We start from the raw sequence: 17,441 nt of genomic DNA on the forward strand, positions 1-17,441 counted from the left end.
AATATAACTACTATAATACTGCCCCCTATATACAAGAATATAACTAATATAATACTGCCTCCGATATACAAGAATATAACTACTATAATACTGCCCCCTATATACAAGAATATAACTACTATAATACTGCCTCCGATATACAAGAATATAACTACTATAATACTGCTCCTATATACAAGAATATAACTACTATAATACTGCCCCCGATATACAAGAATATAACTACTATAATACTGCCCCCTATATACAAGAATATAACTATTATAATACTGCCTCCTATATACAAGAATATAACTACTATAATACTGCCCCTATATACAAGAATATAAGTACTATAATACTGCTCCCTATATACAGAAATATAACTACTATAATACTGCCCCCTATATACAAGAATATAACTACTATAATACTGCTCCCTATATACAAGAATATAACTACTATAATACTGCCCCTATATACAAGAATATAACTACTATAATACTGCTCCCTATATACAGGAATATAACTACTATAATACTGCCCCCTATATACAAGAATATAACTACTATAATACTGCCCCCTAGATACAAGTATATAACTATTATAATACTGCCCCCTATGTACAAGAATGTAAAATCAGCTTCATACTCAGTTTAACGAAGTTGCTTTTAGGGGATGTTCACACGGGGTATTTTGCCGAGTTTTTTGACGCGGAAACCGCGTCGCAAAACTCGGCAAAAACGGCCCGAGAACGCCTCCCATTGATATCAATGGGAGGCGTCGGCGTCTTGCCCTAAGCGACATGCCCTATCTTCGGGCGCTTCCGCCTCTGACCTCCCATTGACTTCAATGGGAGGCAGAGAAAGCGTATTTCGCGCTGTTTTATGCCCGCGGCACTCAATGGCCGTGGGCGAAAAACGGCGCGAAAATCGGCGTGCAGGGAGAGGAAAATCTTCCTCAAAGTTCCAAACGGAATTTTGAGGCAGATATTCCTCCCCCAAAATACTCCGTGTGAACATAGCCTTATGAAGGTATTATCCAGACAGATGGTTCGGTTCAGTTTTGGACATTTATTGTGCAGAACATTTTAAGAAAAAAAGAGCGAAGAGATTTAAGTTCTAGAGGAAATGTCTATCCAACAAAGAGATATTGTGTTGGGGCGCTGAATATGAATTCCTATAATACTAGGGGTGTCCTTGCTATAGACTAAGGTGTCGCAATTACTACGCGGCCCTGAAGGTGAGGCGGCCCAAGATAAAAGTTCTTCACGTAGCCACTAGGGGCAGCACTTTATGTTAATGTCGCCTACTGGATTAAACTTTTCTCTATTAATCAAATACATCTCAATGGAAATTTTTTACACATCATGTTAAAAGAGTGAGGACGAGCCGCATCTACTGCACCTAGGACCAGCACTCAGGGACTGAATTCTGAAAGAACAGATCCTCGGGAGCACGAAACTTAAAAAACCCCAGAAGGCCCTCTCCTGAAACACACATCACAAGTTTCTTTTTGGCATATTTAAAAAAATAATCAAATTACAAATCGAAAACACAATGATTGTTTGACCCACAATATGCAGAAAATTACGGGGACGTGTGAAGGTGGAGTGTTTCGGGCCGTATCATCATGGCGACTTTCTTTAGTGAGTAATAGTCTGTGTTCTTCCAGCTGTACCACACAATGCCGTCTGGTCCTATTGTATCGCGCCCTTTGACATATCTTCCCCCCTTATAAAAAACAAAAATTTCAAAAAAATTTGACCAAAAAAATGCACCAAAAACTGCAATAGAACCGTGGCAAAAACTCCACGTGTGAACACAGTCCAAGGCTAAAGAAGCTGTACAAATTGACGACTACACGTAACATCTCCTCATATGTCAGCCTCGTGGAGGTCACTTTCAGGATGGCCCTTCTGATAGTTGACGTCATTGTTTGAAGGCCTAGGGGCTGTTCAGAGTTTTAGTTTGAGGGCCCATCCCATCTCTACTCCCAAGGATCTACACTACACTAAGGATCCTGCACTGGAGACAGAGTAGTGAGTCTTCAGTTAGCGGCAGTGATGACTCTTCCCACATGGGACAACATCTAGATCTGCACCATGTCCCCTTCCGCATCACAATTTTTTATTTTATTTTTTAATCTTGAGGAACCCAAGAAATGCCGTTTGACAAACACAAAAGTCATGTGAAGGTAGAAACTTTTTGGGGCCAAAATTCAAGCAGGATCATTAGTTGGTTCAGAGTTTTACATAAGTATACTTCAACTGGGCCACAGCCCCTGTGGGCATCGTCATGGTGGCCAATTTTAAGGGTTTAACCAGAAACGGTTTCCTCAGAGACCTGAATATCTCAGAAAGGACCGAATAGAAGATTAAGCGGCTTCGCACAAGAGGACAACCAATATTTCCAGGTAAATTTGCCATTTTAGGGAAACATCTTCTGTGGGAGAACCGGGAAGCGAGTGTTGATTTTTCCTGCAGCGCCACCACAAGGTAAGTGAATCATTACAGAGTCCTCAAAGAAGTCAATGAGCTGTCCATGCAATGCCTGGACATGTTGGGTCCTCCAGAACAAGAGACACTCTTTGTAGCTAGCTCTGAATGGTTCACCGTACCTTTCCCCCACTATAATTGTACATGTTGGTTTTCTAACCAGGACCGGAGATCCACCCATGCAATGAGCAACGAGGGTCCCATAACAAAATCAATAGTGTCTTCCCATGGTGTGCCTGGTATTGTCCTCCCAAAAAAACACCCCAAACACTTCTTCTCTCTCCTTTCAGTTGTCTACGGAGTGCCTGTGTGCACCTCAGTATGGCTTATGTGGGGTCTGTGGAGAGGGCAGTCCTAGCACTGGTTAACCTGGCAGTCCTTGGAGAAGTAATTTGGCAGTCCTATCTTTTGTTAACCCAGTGGTTGCATCATGAGTGGTCACTTACGGGATAGTGAACTCCATTGAGGTTGGAGTAGAAGCACTGATAGTACCAGCAGCCCGCATGAGAGATGTCCGACACAGACTCCCAGACCCTGGAGTGCTGAAACGTCGTTTATTGTAGTACCAAGAAAAAGAGCCCTCGGCCGCCCCCTGGGCCCGGACACATCGAGCCGGTAGAAGTTGGATTCATTTTCTATGCTGCAAGAAAGGAAGTAAAGACATAATATAAATTCAAATAAAATATACTTTATAATATTTCCAAAACTGAAAATATCTCTATCTACCTACCTATCTATCTATCTATCTATCTATCTCTCTCATATCTATCTCGTATCTATCTATCTATCTATCTATCTATCTCATATCTATCTATATATCTATCTATCTATCTATCTATCTATCTATCTATCTATCTATCTCATATCTATCTATCTATCTATCTATCTCATATCTATCTATATATCTATCTATCTATCTATCTATGTATCTATCTATCTATCTCATATCTATCTATCTATCTATCTATCTATCTATCTATCTATCTATCTATCTCATATCTATCTATCTATCTATCTATCTATCTATCTATCTCATATCTATCTATCTATCTATCTATCTATCTATCAATTCAATTCAATTCAATTCAAAGAAGCTTTATTGGCAGGACCAAATACATATTAGCATTGCCAAAGCAAGTAAGAAGTAAGGGAATGAGGGATAGGGACTGAGGGCTTGGGGATAGGGACATATCTAGGGTCGGGGTTATACAAGTCCATGGCATATCATGTCTCTCTCAGTTTATGGCATGCAGTGACATATTGTGCCGCTGTGCCCACTGTGGTTTCCTCTTCACCCAGCAGGATGTAGAGTTTCTCTTCTTCTTCCATGGAGCTGAAGTCCGGTAAGAGATCAGAGAGTCTCCTGAAGTGAGTGTCCCTTACTGCTGAGTATTTGGAGCAGTGTAGCAGGAAGTGGGCCTCATCCTCCACGGCCTCCTGGTCGCACTGTTGGCACAGTCGGCTCTCCCTGGGCTTGTAGTTCTGTCTGTGGCGCCCGGATTCGATGAGCAGGTTGTGGGCGCTCAGTCTGTAGCGGCTCAGGATCTGTCTGTCTCTGGGGTTTGGCAGTTTCTCCAGATATGGCGCCAGTTTATATTCCCGCTGTAGACTCCGGTATATTGTCAGTTTCTGGGATGTCTTTATGTCGTTCCTCCAGTCACTGATATATTCCTCTTGGCCTTTGTTTATTGTCTTCTTGATTTCGGCTTTTGTGAGGCCGCGCTGGGTGACATTTTCTTCAGGCCGGGTCAGGGTGAGATGTTCTGGGGGGCCTGGTTTACCTGGGACCCCTTGGTGTAACAGGGCTTTATGGTGATAGGAACTTTGCCTGCTGCTGTGTAGATGGGCCCAGAATGATAGCGCCCTCTTCTGGATTGTGAGGTGTAGTGGGAATCTGCCCAGTTCTGCCCGACAGGCACTATTTGAGGTGCTCCGATGGACTTGGAGAAGGTGTTTGCAGAATTCTAGGTGGAAGATTTCTGTTGGGCTGGAATCCCACCTTGACCAGTCTGGGTATGTGTCCGGACCCCAGACTTCACTGGCATACAGGAGGATTGGGGAGATGATGGAGTCAAAGATTTTCAGCCAGACCGTCACTGGTGGTTTGAGATGATAGAGTTTTCGTCTGATGGCATAGAAGGTTTTGCACGCCTTGTCTTTCAGAATCTCTATGGCTTGTTTAAAGCTTCCTGATTGGTTGATTTCTAGGCCCAGGTAAGTGTACCTGTCGGTCGCTGTGATTGTGGCGTTATTTAGTGTGAAGGTCGGGTGCCTGGGGGATTTTGAGTTTCTCTTCTGGAACACCATGATGTTGGTTTTCTTGGCATTGATGGGTAGTGCCCACGTGGAGCTGAATTTTTCTAGGATTTGCAGGTTGTCTTGGAGACCTTTCTCGGTTGGTGATAGTAACAGAAGGTCATCTGCATACAGCAGGAATTTCACCTGGGTGTCATGGAGGGCGAGACCTGGTGCTGAGGAGGATTCCAGAGCTGTGGCCAGTTCATTGATGTAGATGTTGAAGAGCGTTGGACTGAGGCTGCAGCCTTGTCTGACTCCTCGGCTCTGCTGGAAATCAGCCGTTCTTCTCCCGTTCACCTTCACGCTGCATCTGTTCTCTGTGTAGGAGCTTCTGATGACGTCATAGGTTTTACCTCCTATTCCGCTCTCCAGCAGTTTCAGGAATAGGCCCGGGTGCCACACTGAGTCAAAGGCCTTCTTAAAGTCCACAAAACAGGCGTAAATCTTCCCATGCTTTGTATTGTGGACGTGGCTCTTGATGAGGCTGCGCAGGGTGTAGATGTGGTCAGTGGTGCGGTGGTTTGGCATGAACCCAGCTTGGCTTTGGTGGAGGACATTGTGCTGGGAGAGGAAGCTGAGGATTCTCTTATTCAGGATGCTGCTGAACAGTTTCCCCAGGTTGCTGCTGACACATATCCCTCGGTAGTTGGCCGGGTCGTACCTGTCCCCACTCTTGTGGATTGGTGTTATAAGGCCTTGGTTCCAGATTTGCGGGAAGTAGCCGGCACTCAGCACTATATTAAATAGTTTGACTATTGCGGCCTGTATTTCTGGCGGGCTGTGTTTTATCATTTCTGGTGAGATTCTGTCTAGGCCGCTGGATTTTTTACACCTTATGTCTGAGGTTCTCTCTGTTACTTCTTGCAGTGTTATTGGTGTATCCAGGGGGTTTTGAGAATCTTTAAGTGTTTCCTCCATCGCCTTCAATTTTGATATTATTTGTTTTTGTTCTTGGCTTTGTTCTTCTTTCGGGATATCTTTGTAGAGGTCCCTGAAATATTGGAGCCAGATGTTGCCATTTTGAATATGAAGGTTGTTTTTCTTGCAATTTTTGCCCATGTGTTTCCATAATTCCCAGAACGAGTTGTCATGGAGGGCGTCTTGGAGTTGGGTAAGTTTGGTGGAGATGTGCCTTTGTTTTTTCTTTCGGAGGATGGTCTTGTATTGCCTCTGTATGTTGCTGTAGGCCTCCTTCAGACCGGTGTTGTTTGGGTCTCGGTGCTTCTTATTTGAGGCATTTCTTAGGGTCTTCCGTACTTCTTTGCACTCACGGTCAAACCAACCGTTAGGATATATTTCTTGTGGCCTCTTGTAGTCACATCTTTTCAGGTCAGACTTCTCTGCCATGGTATAGAATATATTATTGAGGTCATTTACGGCCTGATTGACCCCTCCTGGGCTTGTCTCATACACCTTGTTGTAGAGGTTGTGAAGCATCTCCTGCACTTCTGGTCTGTTCATTGTCTCTTTATATTTTATAGTTGACGTTTTGGACCATTTATAAGATGGGGGCAGGTTGAAGAGGCCGGTTTGATGTGGTTTTTGTGCAGATGGTTTGGTTGTGGATTTGATGTATAGAAGTAATTGGTTGTGATCTGACAGGTGCGTTTGTGGAGTGACTATGAGTGCGCCAATGTTTGCGGGGTCCATGTCCGTGATGGCATAGTCTACTACACTGCTGCCTACATGGGAGTTTAGTGTATACCTTCCTAAAGAGTCTCCCTTGGTGCGGCCATTCAGTATGTGGAGTCCTAAGCTTCGACATAGATTCAGTAGTTTTTTCCCGCTTTTGTTGACGGTGCTGTCATAGCTGTTTCTCTCTTTCTGTAGGGAGTTATGACAGTCGGCCTCTGCTCCAAAGATGAAGATATTTCCATCATTGGTCAGGTAGTCTTTATCTCTTCCCGTTCTTGCATTGAGGTCTCCGTAGATGAGAACGCTGCCCAGGGTCTGGAAATGGGCGGCTTCCCTTTGTATAATCTCAAAGCTGTCTGGGTTGGAGTACGGGGACTCTGGCGGTGCGATGTACGTTGCGCAGAGATACATGTCAGACATATCTATCTATCTATCTATCTATCTCATATCTATCTATCTATCTATCTATCTATCTATCTATCTATCTATCTATCTATCTCATATCGATCTATCTATCTATCTATCTATCTCATATCTATCTATCTCATATCTATCTATCTATCTATCTATCTCATATATATCTATCTATCTATCTCATATCTATCTATCTATCTCATATCTATCTCATATCTATCTATCTATCTCTCTCATATCTATCTATCTATCTATCTATCTATCTATCTATCTATCTATCTATCTATCTCATATCTATCTCATATCTATCTATCTATCTATCTCATATCTATCTATCTCATATCTATCTATCTCATATCTATCTATCTCATATCTATCTATCTCATATCTATCTATCTCATATCTATCTATCTATCTATCTATCTATCTATCTATCTATCTATCTCATATCTATCTATCTATCTCATATCTATCTATCTCATATCTATCTATCTATCTATCTATCTATCTATCTATCTCATATCTATCTATCTATCTATCTATCTATCTATCTATCTATCTATCTATCTATCTATCTATCTATCTATCTCATATCTATCTATCTCATATCTATCTATCTCATATCTATCTATCTATCTATCTATCTATCTATCTATCTATCTATCTATCTATCTATCATCTATCTATCTATCTATCTATCTATCTATCTATCTATCTATCTATCTATCATCTATCTATCTATCTATCTATCTATCTATCTATCTATCCATCAACTATCTACGCATGTAGCCATCTTTATCTTGACCCATAACATGCTGCCTTGTGATATCACACAACAAAAGCCATTGAAAAAGTCATGATAAGGGATCTTACCACTGTGTATTTAATGCGTTAAAAGTCAAGATAAAGATGGCTACATCTGTACAGCCCTCTTGGATTTATCTCAGTGACCTGGATCTGTGGGTCATGCTTTCAAAAATATAAATGATAAAGAAAAGATGATGATTGTTGAATTCCTGAGTAATCACTAATGATTACGGGCGCGGCTGACCGGGGACGGCCGGGGACAGTCACCCGCATTTGCGGGCCGTGCTCCCATTATAAAGTACGGGAGCACGGTCTATAAAATAAAAAAATAGGTCCTATTTTTTACGGAAACTTTCTTCGGTGCAGACACCTTCCCGTAAATATACCAGCCATAGAAATGAATGTGTCCGTAATTACGGATAAAATCTATGGTCGTGTGCATGGGGCCTAAATCAGATGCTCTAACCTCCAGTAAAAGAACAATAGTGCCCCCTACTGTACAATGAAATTGATTTAATTTCTGTCTCTGTATTGTTACTTACCTGAACTCCCTGTAGGGGGCGTACTTGTGCTCCCCATCCCAGTCCTCCATGTTTATCAGCAGTGAGTGTCCCCCCTGACTGGTGACTTGGTGGATGTTCTCATTTCCTAGCCAGAATTCACGGTTCGGATCACCAAATTCTTCTTTGTATTCTTTCCAGGTGCGGTTGAAACCGGCGGATCCATCTCTGCGCCTTTGAATCATTGTCCACCCTCCTCCTTACAGAATAAGAGAAAGAAAATAAGGACGCCATTGTCTGTTCATGGGAGCGGCTTCACTGCAGAGCTGCTTGTATGGACTGGTAGCATGGGGGGTAGTCAACTTCGGACAAGCTCTACCTCTTAGAAGGGCCCCCCGATGATAAGTTGCTTAAAAAATGTCCTGGAACCCCAGCGATCAGCAGTGATCTATGGGGAACTTGGCAAGAAAGTGTTCAATTCTCCTCCAGTGCCCCCACAGGAGAAATGAAGTATTACACAGTTCACTATGAAATCAATAGGACACCTGTGTAATGTTGTGTCCTCCAGACTGAGAGATGCTCTTTGAAGCCTGTTCTTGCTCTGGATAAAAGATCTGAACGAGGGGTTCAACTTCACTAACTCAGAATACCCCCAAATAATATTTGAAAATGTTTTTTTCCAAACTAGACAACTTTATAGTCAGCAAATATCCAATCCAGCATTGTTGTAATGTAAACCTTCATTATCTTTTTCTCCCGTTTTGACATATTTTTCAGATCATTTTGTGCTTAGTTTAGTACAAAAAAAATATCAATTTCTACCTGGAAACGGTCAACATGTAGGTTAAATGCTGTTAATGGATCCTATTAGCTATGAATGGGCAGTAGGGCTGACTCATTAACATCCTAGTATAGCCGGGAGCTCTGAATGTTTTATGTTATTGGAATTATTTGGCTGTCAAGCTATAATTCATACAAACGTAAAAGAAGAATATGATCAGTCAAAAAAAAATTCTCCCAGAAATTGGTTTTTAGAACACTAAATCTATATTTATGTCTTAGAATTATTTTTAGTGGCTGCACTTTAGTCACCGGCCATCCGACAAAAATTATAATGTACCCACTACATATTAAAAGTTTGCATTTAATCACGAATCCCGATGATACCGCAGTCAAATAAAATATTGGGCCTGTCACTAGTATATAAAACACTTAAATGGGACTACTCTGTTACATATAAGCAGCATTCATCTCTTTACCTTGAGTCTCCACGTCACAGAAAACCTCTACCGGGCTTCCTCCACTAGATGGCAGTATGGTATAGACGCCGGAGCGGCGGACTCCATTGTAGTACAGGTTGGAGCAGTCGTAGTCACAGGACTTTGTTATCTTCATATCTGATGATGAATAAAAATGCTGCAAATCTCACAACTGGGCAGAGACACAGTCACGCGGCCGCTGATATACTGTGGCTGTATTCTGCTATTACATCCAATATGTTAACTTTTTATTTATTTCTAATTATTAAAAAATAATGTACATGCAAAGACTGTTCACTACCAGTGGCCAGACAGACAGACATGAGACATGAGACATGAGACATGAGACATGAGACATATATCTCCTAGAAGCCGTGACAAGAACTGAGGTCAAGAGCTAAGGATTCTTGTGCCAGGATGGTGGGTGAATTAGCGTGGACTTAGGAGAACCCTACTAAGTTTTTTCTATCGGGTCCATTTATCTGTGCACCCTTGGTTTAAAGGGTAACGAAACTTTAAAAAAACCTTTGACATGTCACAAGTTTTGATCGGTGGGGGTGAGCGCTGAGCCACTGCGTCCTCTCGGAAAGCCAAACAAGTGGTGTATGGGCTCAATAGAAAGTCTACAAGCCCGTACGCCACTCGCTCCGCTTTCCGAGAAAAGCTGATCTGAAACAAAGCAGCACAACGCTCCCCTGGGCGCTTCTGCTGGTTTAAGCGATCGGTGGGGGTTTCAGTGCTCAGACCCCCATAGGTAAAAACTTCTGACAAGTCACTGTGACACGTCAAACATTTTTTGAAAGTTTAGTTACCATTTAAAGTGATATTACATGCAAAACGGGAAAAAGGCGTTTGGGCTGTGTATTGGCTCTGCCTAGTAGTGGCTGGAGGCAGGCAGCATTTTATCATGTACAGGGCTGGCCTTATGCTGGATGATGCCATGTGTGGTACCTACCGTTGACGCCCTACAAATGGGGTTTTGTCATACAATGTAGAAATAACTAGACTGTGCCCAATTATAAGAGCCATATAGTATGGTAAATAAATAATACTGCCATACGTTGGTAAAAAAAACCCTCTTTCATACAGTTGTCCATATAACAATTCTATGCAGTGCTGCCACCCCATACACGGCATATATAATATACTGTATAGTACCTAAATAGCCGCGCCTCATAATATCTAAGTAAATATCACTGTAATGGTGGGGGTAGGGAAACAGACAAGTGAGCCCTAATCTACCCGCCACTCAATCCCTGCCTACTTGCAATGACCCGCCCTAGGCGACGGGGAACAACTGGGCGACGGTCCCTACACTCAGTAAGTGCACGACAGACAAACAGACAAGGGTACACAGAAGCTAAGGGAAATGGGGCAGTTGCCCACGGCAACACCGTGAGCAACAAGAGAGGTGAACGAGCCGAGTCAAACCAGGAGTGTACGAGGTACCAAACGCAGAGCAGGAGAGTAGTCAGTAAGCCAGGGTCAATATGAAGCAGGGTCAAATAAATAGTTCAGAAGCTGCAGCAGGGCCAGAAAACCAAACGAGAAGAATCACAAGCAAGGAGGAAAAGGAAAGGCAGGTATAAATAGACAGAGGGCGGGAGCTAGTTCCGTTTGGCCAGGCTGTGATAGGCTCTCCCACTCCTAAGCCTGCCATCCTGAGTGGTGGAAGATGGAGTCAGTCTCACAGACATAGAAGCAGGTGCAGACTGATTACCTATAGGCGTTGACACAGAAGCTGTGCCTGGCAGATCCTTTACAGTACCCCCCCTTTTATGAGGGGCCACCGGACCCTTTCTAGGTGGACCTGGTTTATTGGGGAAACGAAGGTGGAACCTCCTGACCAATACCCCAGCGTGAACATCCCGGGCGGGTACCCAAGTCCTCTCCTCAGGCCCGTATCCTCTCCAATGGACCAGGTACTGGAGGGAGCCTTGGACCATCTTGCTGTCCACAATCTTGGCCACCTCGAATTCCACCCCCTCAGGGGTGAGAATGGGGACAGGAGGTTTCCTCGAGGGAGCCAAGGATGGGGAGCAGCGTTTAAGGAGGGAGGCATGAAACACGTTGTGTACTCGAAAAGATGGGGGCAACTCCAGTCGGAAGGAGACAGGATTGAGGACTTCAATGACCTTGTACGGCCCTATAAACCGGGGAGCAAACTTCTTGGACGGGACCTTAAGGCGCAAGTTCTTAGACGATAGCCACACCAGATCCCCGACCATAAACAAGGGGTTAGCAGAACGTCTTCTATCAGCCTGAGTTTTTTGTATGCTCTGGGACGCCTCTAGGTTCTTCTGAACCTGGGCCCAGACTGTGCACAGTTCCCGATGAACGACTTCTACCTCGGGATTGTTGGAACTACCAGGTGAAACGGAAGAGAACCGTGGATTAAACCCAAAATTACAGAAAAACGGGGAGACCCCTGACGAGTTACTGACCCGGTTATTAAGGGAAAATTCGGCGAGGGGAATGAATGAGACCCAATCATATTGACAGTCAGAGATAAAACACCTTAAATATTGTTCTAGAGACTGATTAGTCCTCTCAGTTTGGCCATTAGTTTTAGGATGGAAGGCAGAGGAGAAGGACAGATCAATCTCCAACTTTTTACAGAAGGCTCTCCAAAACAAAGAAACAAATTGTACTCCTCTGTCAGAAACAATATTGACAGGGAGCCCATGGAGACGCAGGATGTGTTTGACAAACAAGGTAGCAAACGTCTTAGCATTGGGTAGTTTCTTGAGGGGCACAAAGTGGCACATCTTACTGAAGCGGTCTACTACAACCCACACCACAGACTTGCCTTGAGATGGAGGCAAATCGGTGATAAAATCCATGGAGATATGGGTCCAAGGTCTCTGGGGAATGGGCAAAGAACGTAGTAAGCCCGCTGGTCGGGACCTGGGAGTCTTGGACCTAGCACAAACCTCACAAGCGGCGACGTAGGCCTTAACGTCTTTAGGCAACCCAGGCCACCAATAGTTTCTGGCAATGAGGTGTTTGGTACCCAGGATGCCTGGATGACCAGATAGTGCAGAGTCATGATTTTCCTTAAGTACCCTTAGCCGGAATTGCAGGGGAACAAACAGCTTGTCCTCAGGAAGGTTCCCGGGGGCTGAACCTTGATCAGCCGCAATTTCAGAGACTAAATCAGAATCAAAAGCGGAAATGATTATACCTGGAGGCAAAATACAAGCAGGATCTTCCTCCGAAGGGGGGCTGGCCATGAAGCTACGCGACAGAGCATCAGCCTTAATATTTTTAGACCCAGCCCTATAGGTAACCACAAAGTTCAATCTGGTAAAAAATAACGCCCATCGAGCTTGTCTCGGGTTTAGCCTCCGGGCAGATTCTAGGAAAACCAGATTCTTGTGGTCGGTAAGGACCGTAACCTGGTGCCTAGCCCCCTCCAGGAAGTGGCGCCACTCTTCAAATGCCCATTTAATGGCTAAGAGTTTGCGGTTGCCAATATCATAGTTACTCTCAGTAGGCGATAACTTCCTGGAGAAGTAGGCACAGGGGCGGAGATGGGTGAGGGACCTGGTACCCTGGGACAAGACAGCCCACACTCCCACCTCGGATGCGTCAACCTCCATGATAAATGGCTCCATTTGGTTGGGCTGAACCAGCACCAGGGCCGAGATAAAGCACTTCTTAAGGACCTCAAAAGCCTGGACAGCCTCAGGAGGCCAGTGGAGGAGATCAGCACCTTTGCGAGTGAGGTCCGTAAGAGGCTTAGCGATGACCGAGAAGTTAGCAATAAATCTCCTGTAATAATTAGCGAACCCCAAGTAGCACTGTAACGCCGTCAGGGAGGCAGGTTGGACCCATTCCGCCACAGCCTGGACCTTGGCGGGGTTCATGCGGAATTCATAAGGAGTGAAGATTTGACCCAAAAATGGTATCTCCTGCACCCCAAACACACATTTTTCGGTCTTCGCAAACAGTTTGTTTTCCCGAAGGACCTGGAGCACCTTCCTGACATGCTCAATGTGGGAGGACCAGTCCTTGGAAAACACAAGTATGTCATCAAGGTACACTACAAGAAATACCCCCAGGTAATCTCTTAAAATCTCATTTATGAAATTCTGGAAGACCGCGGGAGCATTACACAACCCAAAGGGCATGACGAGGTATTCGAAATGACCTTCGGGCATGTTAAACGCAGTCTTCCACTCATCCCCCTCTTTGATGCGGATAAGGTTATACGCCCCCCGTAGATCAAACTTAGAGGACCATTGGGCCCCCTGAACCTGATTAAAGAGATCAGGAATCAGAGGAAGGGGATACTGGTTCCTTACAGTGACCTTATTCAAGTTACGGTAGTCAATGCATGGCCTAAGACCACCATCCTTCTTCCCTACGAAGAAGAAGCCAGCACCTACCGGAGAAGTAGAGGGGCGAATGTAACCCTTGGCCAGGCATTCCTGGATATACTCTCTCATGGCTTCACGTTTGGGACAAGAGAGATTAAATATCCTACCCATAGGGAGCTTAGCTCCTGGTACCAAATCGATAACGCAATCGTATTCTCTATGAGGAGGTAACACTTCGGAGGCCTCCTTAGAGAAAACATCAGCGAAGTCCTGAACAAACTCAGGTAGCGTGTTCACCTCCTCAGGGGGAGAAATAGAATTAACAGAAAAACATGACTTAAGGTATGTTTGATGCTTTCGCTATCTACGGCCTTACACCCCCCAAACCCCAATAAGAGACCACACATGAATTTTGGTGTAAAGGCCACAGCAGCCATTTATTAAACACACCTTTTTTCTGATAAAAGAGCATAACCATAAACACATCATAACTCCATGATAACATCCTGCTCTATTTCCCAACTCCAGATAAAGGATCCTTGAAGGCACTTCAATCGTTAAATACCAAACTCCATCGTTTCCTTATTAGGTCTGGACCTCTTACCCTACAGCCGTTCTGCACCTGACCCGAGGGCACCAACCATGTCCAAGACCTCTCTCTCCCTTCCTGGGGACCCTGCCCATCAGGAATATATATGAGCTGGGTAACCACTCCCCAGCCCCTCCAATACTATCCCGGGTTAAACGCCCCGAGTTCTCTTCCAACAATCTCCATTGTTGCTTCTCCTTCTTACCATTACGTGCCTCCAAAGACCCCTCCTCCTACCGCCACGACAATCATGTGTGACCCCTTACACATGATTGTCCCTCCACAACTGCAGGGCTTTCTCCATGCCCTCCTTGATGTCCAGGGTACACATATCAAGACCCACCTCGTTTAAGTGAACACCATCCGCCCTGAGGAAACCTACCTCTCTGCCCTCCAACTCCTTATGCCGCACCACAACACCGCCATTGTGTGCCACAAACCTGCCAACTACCTTGTTCACCTTTGCTCGCGCTTTATTCAGGCTATGGACGGAACGTGCCTGCCGCCACACCTTGCGAGCCACAATATTCGACCATACAATCACCACTCCTGGGAAAGACGACCACAACCGCAAAAGGTCGATCTTCACATCCCTCACTAAATCCCTGGACGACCGAATGCCCAAATCATTGCCGCCAAGGTGCACCACCAAAATATCCGGCGCCCTGTCCAAACCTGCATAAAATTGTACCTCCGGTAACAGCCTACACCACAGCATGCCCCGCAGACCCAACCATCTGACCTGCACCTCTGCGTGATCCAGGCCCAACTGCCGTCCGGCCGGACGAACATCTGCACGCACACCTCCCCAGTGCACGTAGGAGTGCCCAATAATCCAGATCAAGCAGGGACCTGCACCTAAAACAACACAAAACAGCAACGTAACTACTCCATATCCACCTCCAGCACATCTCATCACCACCGCCTCAAAGCAAGTGAGGCCGCACATACAACCTATATCGGTCTGACTCCCACCTACCGATCTTCTTAACCATCGCTGGGGATAAACCCCACCGAGCTGCTTCCGTAGCTGCGCCAATTCTAAAGGAATGAGAGCTAAAACCTGCTCCACCTCTGCCGGACAACAGGATGCATTTTTTGAACACCTGTGAAAACTGGAATTTTGACAGAGACAACCCATCTGAATGAACCAGCAAAGACTCCGGCCCCTCAGGCCTCACTGCGACAAACTCCCGAAAACAGTGAACTGGGCACACCCGCGACCCTGGTAACTCATACAAACGCACCACAAAACCTCTTCCCTCCTGATCTGTCTTAGATCTACGAAGCAAACAAGAAAGGCAGGAGCCATCCAAATCCACATCAGCGTACAATAAGCCCCCTGCCACACTCTTACTGGCCGACACCAACTCCGATATCCGGAACGCCCCAAAGAAAGCCAAAGAAAAGGCCAGTGTAAATAGCCGCGCTTCAAACGCCGAAACACAAACATCCCTCATCAAATCGCTACCAACAGCTCAAATGACACCGGCTTCCTGAGATCCCTAACTGCGGAACCCCTCCTGAAACCCTTCATTGCCTGCCGCACCAGAAAGGACTTAGTCACGTCCTCCTCACCTTTCTTCTTGAACCAAAAAGCCAAGGCCGACAAACTCCGAGCGACCGTTGCTGCAGACGCCCCCTCACTGTACGCATTTCCTATAAAATACAACAAACACGCCTGCCGATCTGCAATACCCGCCTGCGCATTATCCAACAACGCCTCCCATACCTGCCATACCGCACTGTACCTCTGCCACGTAACCGCACTAACCGACCTTTACACGAGCGACATCGCCATTGTCACACCACCTTCCACAGATGCTCTGGACAAGGCAGGCCATGAGACTCCGCCCCCGGCGCCAGCAGACGAAACCTGTCCCACTGTTGACGAGAAAGGGAATCAGCCACAGAATTCAGCACCCCAGGAATATGCACTGCCACAAAATGCGCATTCAACATCAAACCTCTCAAAACTAAATGTCGCAATAGTCGCACGACTGGCGGAGAATTAGCTGTCTGCGCATTAACAGCCTGAACCACACCCAGATTGTCACATACGAAACGCACTCTCCGGTCCCGCAGACAATCCCCCCACAACTCCGCCGCCACCACAATCGGGAACAATTCCAGCAGAGCCAATTTAAAAACCACATTCATGCCATGTATCAGGCCAACCTCCTGCACACCAACCCGCGCACCAACCCGCACACCAACCCGCACACCCCCGCACACCAACCCGCACACCAACCCGCACACCACTGCCCCTGGAAATAAGCCCCAAATCCACATGCACCTGATGCATCCGTATACAGCTCCAAGTCCACACTAGACACCGGCTGATACATGAGCACCGACCGCCCATTGTAGCTCTGCAAAAACTCCCCCCACACCAACAAATCGGCTTTCAACTCCGCCGACAGCCTAATGAAATGATGAGGGGAATGCACCCCTGCGGTAGCACCTGCCAATCGCCTGCAAAACACCCGCCCCATGGGCATAATCCTACAAGCAAAATTCAAATGCCCCAACAAGGATTGCAAGTCCCGCAATTGTATCTTCTTCCTGCGCAGCGCACTCGCCACCAACCCTCTCATCTCCAGCAACTTATCATCAGGCAAGCGACACTCCATATTATCTGAATCAATCATGATTCCCAAAAACTTAATGACCGTCGTGGGTCCCTCGGTTTTTTCAGGCGCCAGAGGTACCCCAAAATCCTTTGCCACTCTCTCCATAGTGTGTAGCAATCCTGCACACACATAGGTACCTGGCGGCCCGATAAACAGGAAATCATCCAGATAATGCAGGGCAGATTGCACCTGCGCCTCCCGACGGACAACCCACTCCAAAAACGTGCTAAACATCTCAAAATAAGCGCATGAAATGGAGCAGCCCATCGGGAGGCAACAATCTACCAAATATTCCTCCTGCCAATAACATCCCAGCAAACAAAAACTATCCGGATGCACCGGCAATAAACGAAAAGCGGCCTCAATGTCAGTTTTTGCTAACAGAGAGCCCTTCCCGTATTTCCGAACCCAAACAACCGCCGCATCAAAGGAAGTGTAACTGACCGCGCACAATGCCGGATCAATGCCGTCATTCACCGACTCGCCTTCCGGATAAGACAAGTGATGA

At 45.7% G+C, this 17,441-nt stretch overlaps 1 pseudogene; it reads right to left on the minus strand.

Annotated features, from left to right (window-relative positions):
- Window positions 1-1,568: 1,568 nt before the first annotated feature.
- Window positions 1,569-17,441, minus strand: part of LOC142760360 (angiopoietin-related protein 7-like) — a 46,195-nt pseudogene continuing 30,322 nt past the window's right edge.

Source organism: Rhinoderma darwinii, chromosome 4 (assembly GCF_050947455.1).
Source record: "Rhinoderma darwinii isolate aRhiDar2 chromosome 4, aRhiDar2.hap1, whole genome shotgun sequence".
In the NCBI taxonomy this organism is placed as follows: Eukaryota; Metazoa; Chordata; class Amphibia; order Anura; family Rhinodermatidae; genus Rhinoderma; species Rhinoderma darwinii.